The following is an 11,909-nucleotide window of genomic DNA, read 5'->3' on the forward strand; positions in this document are numbered from 1 at the left end:
AACTGCCTTTGGATATAAGAAAGAATCAGAATGATATGTTCCAGTTCCAGGAAACTGAACTGTGAAAAGTTGTTCAACAATTCTAGATTCATAAGTACTTACATCTTCCCTTTGTTTCAGGATGTATACATTTCAAAATGTATCTGTAAGCCATCATTTCAGATGAATAAGATATTTTGACTTTAAAAATAATACCATCAAAAAATATATATCATAATATCATCAGTGTACCCAACCTGACTGACACCCAGGGTATCTTGGCATTTCCAGCTCTCCATAAAGAGCTTCCTCTTGCAACTGAGATCCTGAAAAAGTTAGAATCTGAAGAAAGGAACAGGAGTAAAGGGAGAGACACAGAGATGAAGGAATAGAAATGACTGCCCATTTTCTCATTTGGCAACTCTATCCAGGAAAGGGAATATATCATGTGGTAACTTCTTTGCCTACTGCCCGCCCACCCACCTCTTGAGGTCAAATATTTATTGTATATCAGGTTGAATATCTTATAGTGAAAACACACACTCACACAGTGTCTTTATAAAAACAAGAACCTGATAATATATATCCACTGAGAGATAAATTCCTAAATTAGAATATATCTTTCTATTCCTAGACACTCTGTCCTAACCCACACTTATCCAATAATATTTTACATCCCTAATTAAATTATTTCTATACTCAAGTACATTTTTGGTCAGTTTTCATAAATGACTTAAAAATTTTGTGATTTACCTATGTTGTACACCTGTACGACTGTAACTGAAATTTTTTTTAAATTTTGTGATTCATATTCTCTCTGCTATATTCTAAGGAAAGTTAATTTAATATCTGAGGTATCTTTTGTCTGTTGAATAGAGTAATGGGTGAAGAAATGTAGATTTTGATGAGCTGGAGCAGAGCTAAATTACTCTGAGTAAGAAAGAGCCCATGGTCAGGAACTAGAATTGGGAAGTGTAGAAATTATAGGGGTAAAGTGAAGAAATAAAAGGAAGACTAGCATCAGAGAGCCAAGCAGAGTCTTGGAAAGAGACTACTAAAAATGGTTTCTGTGGTACAAAGCTACTTGTTATACAATATACTTTCTCCTCTCTCTTGCTCTCCTATATATCCTCAAGATATATAGGACAATTCGACAATGCCTGTGGAATTCATTTTCATCTTGAGGAATGCCAAGAAATACTGAATCCTGCTTAGAGGAAAGTAGGTATGTGTGTAGGGGTAAGGAAGAGGTTGTGGGAGGGTGAAAACAAAGGGCAAATGTGAAGGTAGATGTCATATAGATTATATATGACCCAAAAAAATAAATCAGTTATTCATTTATTTTTTAATTATCAAATATCTAAAACTTTCCAGAAAATTCATATATAGGTTACATTAGGAATCTGATTGTTGCAAGTGATAGAAACTCATGATCCAGATGAAAAAGAGACACTCTCTTTCCCAGCTTCTATATATCAAATTTGAAGAAAGTCTCTAATTGGCCATAGTTATTTGCACATTCCTAAGCCAATTATTGTGTCCGGGAATGTGCAGTACTCTGAATGGCCTAACATGGAATTGTCTCTAGAAATTAATGAAAAATAATGAAATAAAAAATCAATGACTTAATTTTGTTTTATAGTCAGTTTACTTGTTTGCCTCCACAATTGTAATATAAGCATCTTTAGGATACAAACTAAATATTATCAGGATCTGAACCCTCAGAATCTACATAAAATACAATAAGCACTAAATAAATATTTGAAAATGAATTAACAAATGCTCTAGACCATTTGCTTTTCCTCTTTCCACAATGCTCATGAGTCCCATTCCATCTCCAATAGCCCACCCCGCTTCTTCCATCTTTCTGAGAATAAAAGATTAACCAGTAAACAATCAATGTCATTGGTAAGAAGCTAGTACAAATGATTGGTTGGATATATTATGAAAAAAATAATAAAATGTACAATTTTGGGTACATTTATGATAAAAGATCTTGGGAACATATTCCTAGGTCGAAAAGAATAAGTGTGGAGTGATCACTTCTATTTTATTATTTCCATTTAGCTTCTGATTTCAAATGCTCTTTTTATATTCAACCTAAAAACTATACCTCTCTTGGAAACCTTTACAAATTTCAATTTATATCAGGCACTTGAGAATTTGCTGCTTCAAAATACTTTGTTTCTATAGCTTATGATCTCATCAGAAAGTCTGATGGATTTATGCCTTGTTAACTGTCCCTATTCATTATTCCACATTTAAATAATGTGAAAGTTTATTGAGGATGCCAAAAGACAATGTTGATTATAAAAACAAGAAAAAAACATCAAGTTGAAATATGTTGATATATTTTTAATCTAAGACATCTCCACATTAAAAAAATTAGTTGTTCTGGTTTGAATAGTTTATTAACCAAGATTGTGTGTCTCTGTGTGTGTATGCATTCATGTGTGTATATATTTATTTACTTGTGCTGTGTTAGTGTGAATTTCTATTATAACAAAAGGACTGAAAATTACAGTGGCTTAAATAAGACAGTTTATTTCTACCTTACAAAACAGTGTAGATAACAGATCCAGGGCTGGTATGATAATACTGCGATGACCAGGGACCCAGCTCCTTTCGTCTTCTGCTCTACACCATCAACAACTCCCAGGTTAAGATGATCGCTCCAGATGACATCATGTTCACATTCCCACCAGCAGGAAGCAAAAAAAAAAAACTCTTTTGGGCAGGTTTTATTTCTTTTCTTATTTCTATTTTCCCTTCCCCAATGTGGAAATTTCGCCCATCATTTCTGTTCATTTTCCATTAGTTAGAACTTGGTTAGATGGCCGCAACTAGCTACAAAGGAGGCTGAGATATAATCTTTAGCTGGGTAGTTTTATAATCAGGTAGCTATCTAAATACACACACATACACATATTTCCTATTAGAAAGAACAAATATTGGGGAACAACCATAGCCTTTGCCATATTAGAAACAACAAATATTGGGGAACAACCATAGCCTTTGCCATTGTGTTTTCTTTTGTTCCTTAATAATAAGAAATAAAATTGTTCCAACTACCTATCCCATAAAAATCTAAACATCCATATAGTCTTTGTAATAGGTTCATCTGAATAATAATAGGCTCTACGTGATGCAGCCCTCATGATAGTGAACATACAAGATCAAACAGCATGCCCATAATTTACCATGAGGCAAGAAGAAAGGGAGGGATGTTTTATTGGCATTGCACAGGAAGTGTCATGGCAGCACAATGGGGTTTTATTTTTCAATTAGAACTTAAAAAGTAAAATGATTCTGCAAAAAGTAATGCTAAATGTCCTTCCCAACATCACTGCTCTTAGCAAAACACTGACAATGGCAGAAAGAACAAACTACCAAAGGAAATCCAGAGGCACAAGGATTAGATGAAAGATATATAATAAATATATAAAGTTTCTTGATGCCAGAAGCAGACTTCTTAAAACAGCAATGAAGTGAAAGAAGACATGGGGCCCAAAGACACCCACATTCTTTGATACAATGTGCCAAAGCCTTGAAGTCATCCATTGTTGCCTAACAGCTATCATCGGTTCTGCGTTAAGAATGACTGGAGAGTATCACCAGGTACCAGTCTCCACATATTTGTTGTAAATTGCTATATATAAATATATTTAATTATCTATAGTTTTCACTGTACAGTGTTAGTTTAGTCATGTGACATATAAACGGTGGAATTGAGAAGATCTTTCCAGGCCTTGAATCAGGTATCTAGGATGGGCGATACCAACTACATCCCCTAAAGAATACTGCTTTAACAGGATTTTTTTGTCTGGTTCTGCCAAATGTGCCATTGGTAGCTAGAGATCCTTGGACTTGAGTATGTTGCCTCTATCTCACTAATCAAACTTAATGTAAACATCTTTTTTCTTTTCTCCATTATAAAAAGGGAAACTGATGTATCTCTGATGCTCTCAGGGGATAAAAGTAAACCTCATAGCTACAGAAAAGTCATAGAAAATTCCATTAAGAGCAGAAGTAGGACAATGATCCAACCTGTGGACTCAGAATCATAGGGTCCATCCTTCTGGCATGGACTCTGGAATTGGAAAGTTCTCGATTCTTTTTCTGGCTCTACTACATCTTAGTTGGGCAATCCTGCACAACTTATTGATTTTCTCTATGTTTAAGTTTTATCACCTATAATATTGTCACCATAATATTGCCTAACTCATTTGGATCTTGTGGGGATTAAGTTAGTGAATGAATGGAAAACTTTTAGCAAGTACCTGAGCAAATCCCATGATTCCAGTAGCCTCAGACAACCGATAAGTGCAATTTTTTCAATGAGATAATAAAGCTCCACTCATGATTTATTGTAGCCTATATATCTATCAACGCTGACAATTTAGAATATACTCAATTTGCTATCGAAGTCAGAATGAAGAGAAAACATAACTGAGACTCCCAATCATTAGCTATCATAGAACCTGGGTCAGCAAATCAAGTCAATAAATATTTAGCGAGAGTCTACTGTATACAAAACACTCTGATTGGCTGAAGTTTTTTAAAATATATCATTTCCTACCTTCTAGGAGCTCACAAACTTATAATAAAGAGAAATCAAAAGAGAATGTTCTTTAACAGAGGGCCAAACAGATGCTTATAAAAGCATAGAGAAGGGCTGTCTATGGCCATGCCGCCCTGAACCTGCCCAATCTCGTCTGATCTCGGAAGCTAAGCAGGGTCGGTCCTGATTAGTACTTGAATGGGAGACCACCTAGGAATACCACATGCTGTAGGCATTTAAAAAAAAAAAAAAGAAGCTGAAAAAAAAAAGTATAGAGAAGGGAAATTAATTCCAACTGAGGAAACTTCATGTTTCAAAGATTCTAAGTTTACTACCGTCATTACAGATTCATAAAGGACTTCTAAATAACAACTGTTTCTGTTTTTTTTGTTCCCCCTATATTAATAGCAAAATATAACTAGTAAGAATTAATGTGATCTTAATAATGGTATTAACTATTTAGCCATGATAATTTTTAGTGTGTTTGGTTGGTTGGTTTTTATTGTTGTTGTTGTCTAATTATATCATTGCCTTCTAACATCAACACTGCATGGTGATATTGCACATGTGGGACTAGAGATTAAAGAAGTTTAATAACTTAATGAAAAGCATGTGGCTCATAGAATGGGGATACTAATACTGAGACATAGCTATCTGAAGTCTGAGCTCTTAACACATGGTAAGATTTTTTAAGGCTTTACTGAGGTATGATTGACATATTACAAACCGCACATATTGAAAATGTACATTTGTTAAGTTTTGACATATACATACACCAAAATAAAGATAATGAGTTCATCCATCATTCCCAAAAGTTTTTTGTAATCTCTCTTCCCCTCTTACCATCTCTCTCTTCCACAGGTAATTCACTGATTTGCTCTGCATCACTATAGAGAAGTCTGCATTTTCTAGAACTTTGTCTTAATGTTATCATATAATATATACTATTTTTTACTGGCTACTTTCACTCAGTATAAGACCTTCAAGATTCTATCCATGTTCATTCCTTTTTGTCACTAAGCAGTATTCCACAATTTCTTTATTCATTCACAAGTTGATGGACATTTGGATTGCTTCAGTTTGGGGCTACTGCAAATAAAACTGACATGAATTTGTGTGCAAGTCTTTGTATGGATAATGCTTCCATTTCTCTTGGGTAAATACCTAGAAATGGAATGGCTAGGTCATATCATATTATGCATTCATAACTTTTTTTAAATGCCAAATTCTTTTCCAAAATGCTTTTATCTTTTTATCTTCCTGTCAGTAGAGTACAAGAGTAACTCCACATTCTCACCAACATTTGGCATTGGTCAGTCTCAAATTTTAATAGGTTTGTAATGATATTTCATTGGGGTTTAAATTTGCATTTTCTTAATCTCTAATGATGTTGAGCATATTCTCATATGCTTGTTTGCCCTCTATATATATTCTTTGGTGAAGTTCTTGTTCAAATCATTTACCCATTGTCTTATTAGGTCGATGAGGAGGAAGAGTAAGAGGAGGAGGAGGAGGTGGAGGTAGAGGAGGAAGAGGAGGAGGAGGAGGAGGAGGATTAATGAGTTTTGAGAATTCTTCGTATATTCTAGATATATCTTTATCAAATATTCAACTTGTAAATATTTTCTCCCAGTCCGTTATGTCTTTTCATTCTCTTAACAGTGTTTTATGACAAGAAGTTCTTAATTTTGATGAAGTCCAATTTATCAAAATTTTTATATGGATAATGCCTTTGTGTTATTTTTAAGAAATATTTGTCTAACAAGTAATCAATTTTCTCTTATTTTTCGTCTATAAGTTCTATTGTTTTAGGTTTTATATTTAGGTTTATGATTTAAGTTAATTATGGTTCACGTAGCAAGGTATATACCTAAGTCCATTGTTTTGCATATGGATATCCAATTGTTCCAGCAACATTTGTTGAAAATATTATCCTTTCTCCACTAAATTGCTTTTGCAATTTAGAGAAAGTCAATTAACCATATATGTGTGGGAGGACTCTCTGTTCTGTTCCATTGGTTTATATGTCTATCTTCGCACAAATACCACACATTCTTAATTAATGTAACTTCATAATAAGACTTCTAATGCGGTAGGGTAAGTTCTCTAACTATATTCTTTTTCAATGTTATTTTGGACAGTCTAGGTCCTTCATGTTTCCATATGGATTTTAGAATCCATGTCATTTTCTACAATTTGCCTACTGGGATTTTGAATGAGATTATATTAAATGTATAGATCAATTTGGGGACAATAAATATCTTGACAATATTGAATCTTCCAATTCATAAGTAGATTATATCTTTCAATTTATTTTGTCAGCAATGATATATAGTTTTCAGTGTATAGATTTTGTAGATTTTCTGTCAGATTTATCACTGAATATGTCATATGATTTTTGCTGTTTTAAATTGTATTGTTTTTCATTTCAATTTCCAAATGTTCCTTGCTAGCATATAGAAATAGCATTGATTTCTATACATTGACCTTGTGTCCTGAAACCCTGCTAAACCCACTTATTAGCTCTAGGAGATTTTTGTACTCCCACAGGATTTTCTACATAGTTATGATGTCTGTGATTAAAGACGTTTTTATTACTTCTTTTCCAATCTGGCTGCTTTGTATTTTTTTTCCTTGACTGCAATTGCTAGACCCCCTAGTATAGTATAATATAAATGGAAGTGGAAAAGTGGACCTCTTTGTCTTGTTCTTGATCGATAAGGTAAAAGCATTTAGTCTTTCACCATTATATATGATTTCAACTGTAAGTTTTTCATAGGTATCCTTTATTGGGTTTGAGGAACTTTCCTTCTCTTACGAGTTTGCTGGAAGTTTTTATCAGAAATAGATGTTGGAGTTCCTCTAATACTTTTTTCACACCTATTGTGATGATCACATAGTTTTTCTTTTTTAGTCTTTTAGTATGGTGAATTCCATTAATTGATTTTCAAATGTCATTCCTACCTGATATAAACTCCACTTGATCATGATGTGTTATCACTTTTACATATCATTGCATTCAGTTTGCTAAAATTTTAAGAATTTTTACGTCTACTTTCATGAAGCTATTGGTCTGTAGTTTTCTTTTGTTTATAACAACTTTGTCTGATTTTGATAACAGTACTGCTAGGCTCATATAATGAGTTAAGAAATCCTTCCTCTTTTTCAATTTTGTATAATTGGTCTTATTTATTCCTTAAGTGATCAGAAGAATTCACAGAAAAGCCATCTGGGACTGTAGTTTTCTTTGGCAGAAGGTTTTTTTTATTATAAATTCAATTTCTTTAACAGATACAGAGTTATTAATGTGTTCTATTTCATCTTGAGTGAACTTTGGCAACCTGTGTCTTTCAAGGACATTTTCCATTTTATCTAAGTTGCTGAATCTGTTGGAAACATTTATTTATAATGTGATGTTGTTGTCTTTTGAATATATACCGTATCTGTAGGAATATAATCTCCTTCTTTCCTAATATTGGCAATTTGTGTCTTCTCTAATTGTTTTCTTTACCATTCTGGCTAAAGGTTTATCGATTTTATTTATCTTTTCAAACAAAAATCTCTTCTTTTCCACTGGTCGTCTCTATCATATTTCCATTTTTTAAATCATATTTGTTTTTTGTTTTATTGATTTTCATTTGGTCTTTGTAATAACTAATTTTTTGTGTCAACTTCACTGGGCTAAGATATGCCCATATAGCTGGTAAAAGATTATTTCTGGGTATATCCTTTAGAATGTTTCTGGAAGAGATTAGCATCTGAATCAGTAGACTAAGTAAAGAAGATCCCCATTGCCAGTACAGGTGGGCATCATCCATCCAATCTGTTAAGGGACTAAACAGAAAACAAAGGCAAACAAAGGAAAATTTTGCTCTCTGGTTGAGCTGGGACTTTCATCTCCTCCTACCCTTAAACATCTGCACTTCTGGTTCTCAGTCCTTTAGACTTGGACTGGGACTAACGCCATCAGCTCCCCTGATTCTCAGGCCTTTGGATGCAGACTGAATTACACCACCAGCTTTGATTCTCTTTCTCTGGAGTACCCTGTCTAATAAGTCTTTGTTTTTTCCTTTCTTCTGAATACTTTGAGAAATTACACCAAATTAATGTTTCTAGTTTCTTAAAGTGGAAACTATAATCATTGGTTTGAGACCCTTTTTTTCTTTTCTAGATAGGTTTTTGTCACTATCAATTCTTGGGTACTGTTATAGCAGCATCTGACAAATTCTGATATGTTGTATTTTTATTTCTATTAAGTTCAAAACACTTTTTAATTTCCTTTTTATTTATTCTTTGAACCATAAGTTATTTAGAAATGTACTGTTTAGTTTCTAACTATTTGTAGATTTTCCAGATATCTTTCTGTTATTGATTTCTAATTTATTTCTATTGTAATTAGTTGAGGTACTTTGTATGACTTGAAGCCTCTTAAGTTTATTGAGATTTGTTTAGTGGTCCAGACTACACAATGTATTGATAAATGTTTCACATGCATTTAAAAATATTTTTTATTCTGCTATTGTTGGGTAGAGTGCTCTATAAATGTCAAATAGGTAAGGCTGACTGATAGTGTTATTCAACCCTTCTATACCCTGATGATTTCCTGTTTTTGTTCTTTCATTATTAAAAGTGTTGAAATCTGACTATAACTAGAAAGTTCTTTTTTCTCTTGCAGTTATTTTAGTTTCTGCTTCATGTAGTTTGAAGATGTTTTATTACATTCACATATATTTGGAATTGTTATGTTTTCTTGATTAATTAACTATGCTTTTGCTTTTAGTCAGTTGTGCCTTTATATTTAAAGTAGGGTTTTTCTAGGCAGTATATAGTTGGGTCTTGCTTTTGTATCCAATATGATAATATCTGCCTTTTAATTACAGTATAAAGTTTAGACCACTTACATTTAATATAATTATTGATATACTCGGGTTTAAATTAGAACTTTGTTACTTGCCCTATATTACGCAGCTTAAACAGAGAAGTCGGGATTCAAATAGAGTTCTGTATGTCTCCAAAGTCCATGTTCTTTAATTTCAATCTGCTAGTAGGCAATTTATTTCAGTATTGCAGTAGTTCACAAGGTGTGAGTCCCCAAACCAGCAGCATCTAGAAATCTGTTAGAGATGCAAAAGCTTGGCTTCTTCCCAGACCCAATGAAGCAGGTTCTGAAGGTGGAACCAAGCAAGTGATTCTGATGCCCACTCAAGTATGACAGTCTCTGCATTATTGGATAACCAAAGGCAGTGAGGGGAAACTTTATAAGATAGAAGAGGGTATGATGAGAGAGGAAAGGTAGATATAAATTAGCCAATCTCTGATAAGACCACAGTACCATAAATAACTCCATTAAGTGATCATGTCCACAGCCTCAGGAACACACATGGAAAGGGATATGCCAAGAGTCTGCTAAGGAAGTTGGTGATTTGGTAATAAAGGAAATCCCAGGTGTGAGACAATATTGAAACTAACTTCTTACAATACAATACAACTGCAAAGTAAAGGGACTTCCAAAACACCAGGTGAAACATCTATATCCAGAGTCTTTAGGTCTACATTTCCCAAAGTGTGTGCTCTGACACTTGGATCACGGATAGGATCACAGATATGCACGCGCGCGCACACACACACACACACACACACACACACAAAGATGCAATAAATTAGAGAATCCTGTCTACCATAGCTCCCTGATGAGGCAGTTTAGCATATTAAAAGCATACCGGCCCAAAGACTCCTTTTTTTTTTCATGTAAATGTCTAAAAACATCCCACTGAGCTCATGCAGTGGGTAAGGAAATGGCTCTCCAAGACACCAGAACCGGAGACAGAGATGCTATTTAGGGAATTTGACATTGCTTTCTCCCCTGCCTCACTCCTCAAATGAAAATTTGGCTTTGCTGATTCTGGAAGGTTCAACAACCAGAAGATTCCAATATGTTCATAAATATTCCCTTAAATTAAGTTTGTAGATTATTTGTGAAGTTCTTCTGAATAAAAAGTCAGCAGCATGGCAAGAATTGAACTTTTCATATCAAATAATATCTGAGCAAGGAGCGTCTCAGGCAGCAATCTTCCTCAGTGAGGAACATGGCATTGTGGGAGTACGAAAAATAACTTTCTTCCCACCTTTAAGCTCTTCCAGCTGGGCTAATAATCAAATTAACATAAGACAGATAAACAGGAGAAAATGTCTAAAGTTTATTTTACATACATTTTCAAGGGTGCCATGAAACCTAAAGAGACGTTGGGCATTGGGTTTATATGCCAATCTGAAGCTAAGGAGAAAAAGGTGGGGGAGGGAGGCTGGGACTTTAAAGGACAGGAAGGCAATTCACATGGGGATGGAAAAGCAAATGTTTAGTAAATAAATGTTTGCTGGGCCATCTTTGACAATAGGACACATAGGGGACTTTGATCAAATGGGCCTTGCTAGGATCCTGTCTATCACACACTAGTTCATACTAAACTATAGTTATCTGTGATGATATCTCCCTTCCTGGAGCAGGTTCTCTATCTTAATTCCTTTAAATAGGTAAAGGGGAAGGGTAAACTGTTCCTTCCGTGTCTTTTATTCCTTACTAACCAGCTTAACATCAATATCCCAAACAGCATACTTTAAGGCGGCAAACATTGCTTGCCTTCAACATCTGAGAGAAACCATGGCAAGACGTGTCTCATATACTTCTGCCCTGTGCGTTCACCTTGCTTCTAATAAGATTTCATTTCCTTGGCTAATTAAAGCAGTATATGGGTTAGTTAATAAAAATGTGTGAAGTCCATAATTTTTTAATATAACACTTATAAATAAAACAACAGTGAAATAAATGAAAGAAATGTATGACCAGTCCACTGGGCAGTGGGACACTGTTTTCAAAATCTCTAGTAGCAAGAGCTCAGCCAAGCAGGGCTGGGCAGGTGGAAAAGCATCACATATCTGTTCTCATCCAGTCCTCCAAGAAGCCCAATGAGGTGCATACTATTTCTATTCCCACCCTGCAGAGAGATTAAATAATGTGCCTCATCACACAACTTATAAGGGACTGAGTTCAAAAAGCCCAGGCAGTCTGACTGCAGAGGCCACACTAGTAATCACAAAAATGATTTGTGTAAATAGAATCATATGCCAACATAACCCTTACAGTGAATCAAAAATCAGAGAATTTGCTTCAGACTCCACTCTCTGATTTGGTTTCCTTTGGGCAGAGAGATTTCTTTGATGATGTAAAACCTATTTGAGAAACTGTTTTCTGACTCATTCCATGAGGAAAAAATAATAATATCTTTGCATCTTCAAACTGTAAATATTTTGTCTTTCAAAGCTGCTACTTTTTCTGGGCTTATCGTCAGGAATTTTATGCACAGCTGGACCA

At 34.4% G+C, this 11,909-nt stretch overlaps 1 pseudogene; it reads left to right on the forward strand.

Annotated features, from left to right (window-relative positions):
- The first annotated feature begins 4,656 nt into the window (after window positions 1–4,656).
- On the forward strand, window positions 4,657–4,775 carry LOC112476337 (annotated as a pseudogene).
- Window positions 4,776–11,909: the final 7,134 nt, after the last annotated feature.

Source organism: Pteropus alecto, unplaced genomic scaffold (assembly GCF_000325575.1).
Source record: "Pteropus alecto unplaced genomic scaffold, ASM32557v1 scaffold161, whole genome shotgun sequence".
Taxonomy (NCBI): domain Eukaryota; kingdom Metazoa; phylum Chordata; class Mammalia; order Chiroptera; family Pteropodidae; genus Pteropus; species Pteropus alecto.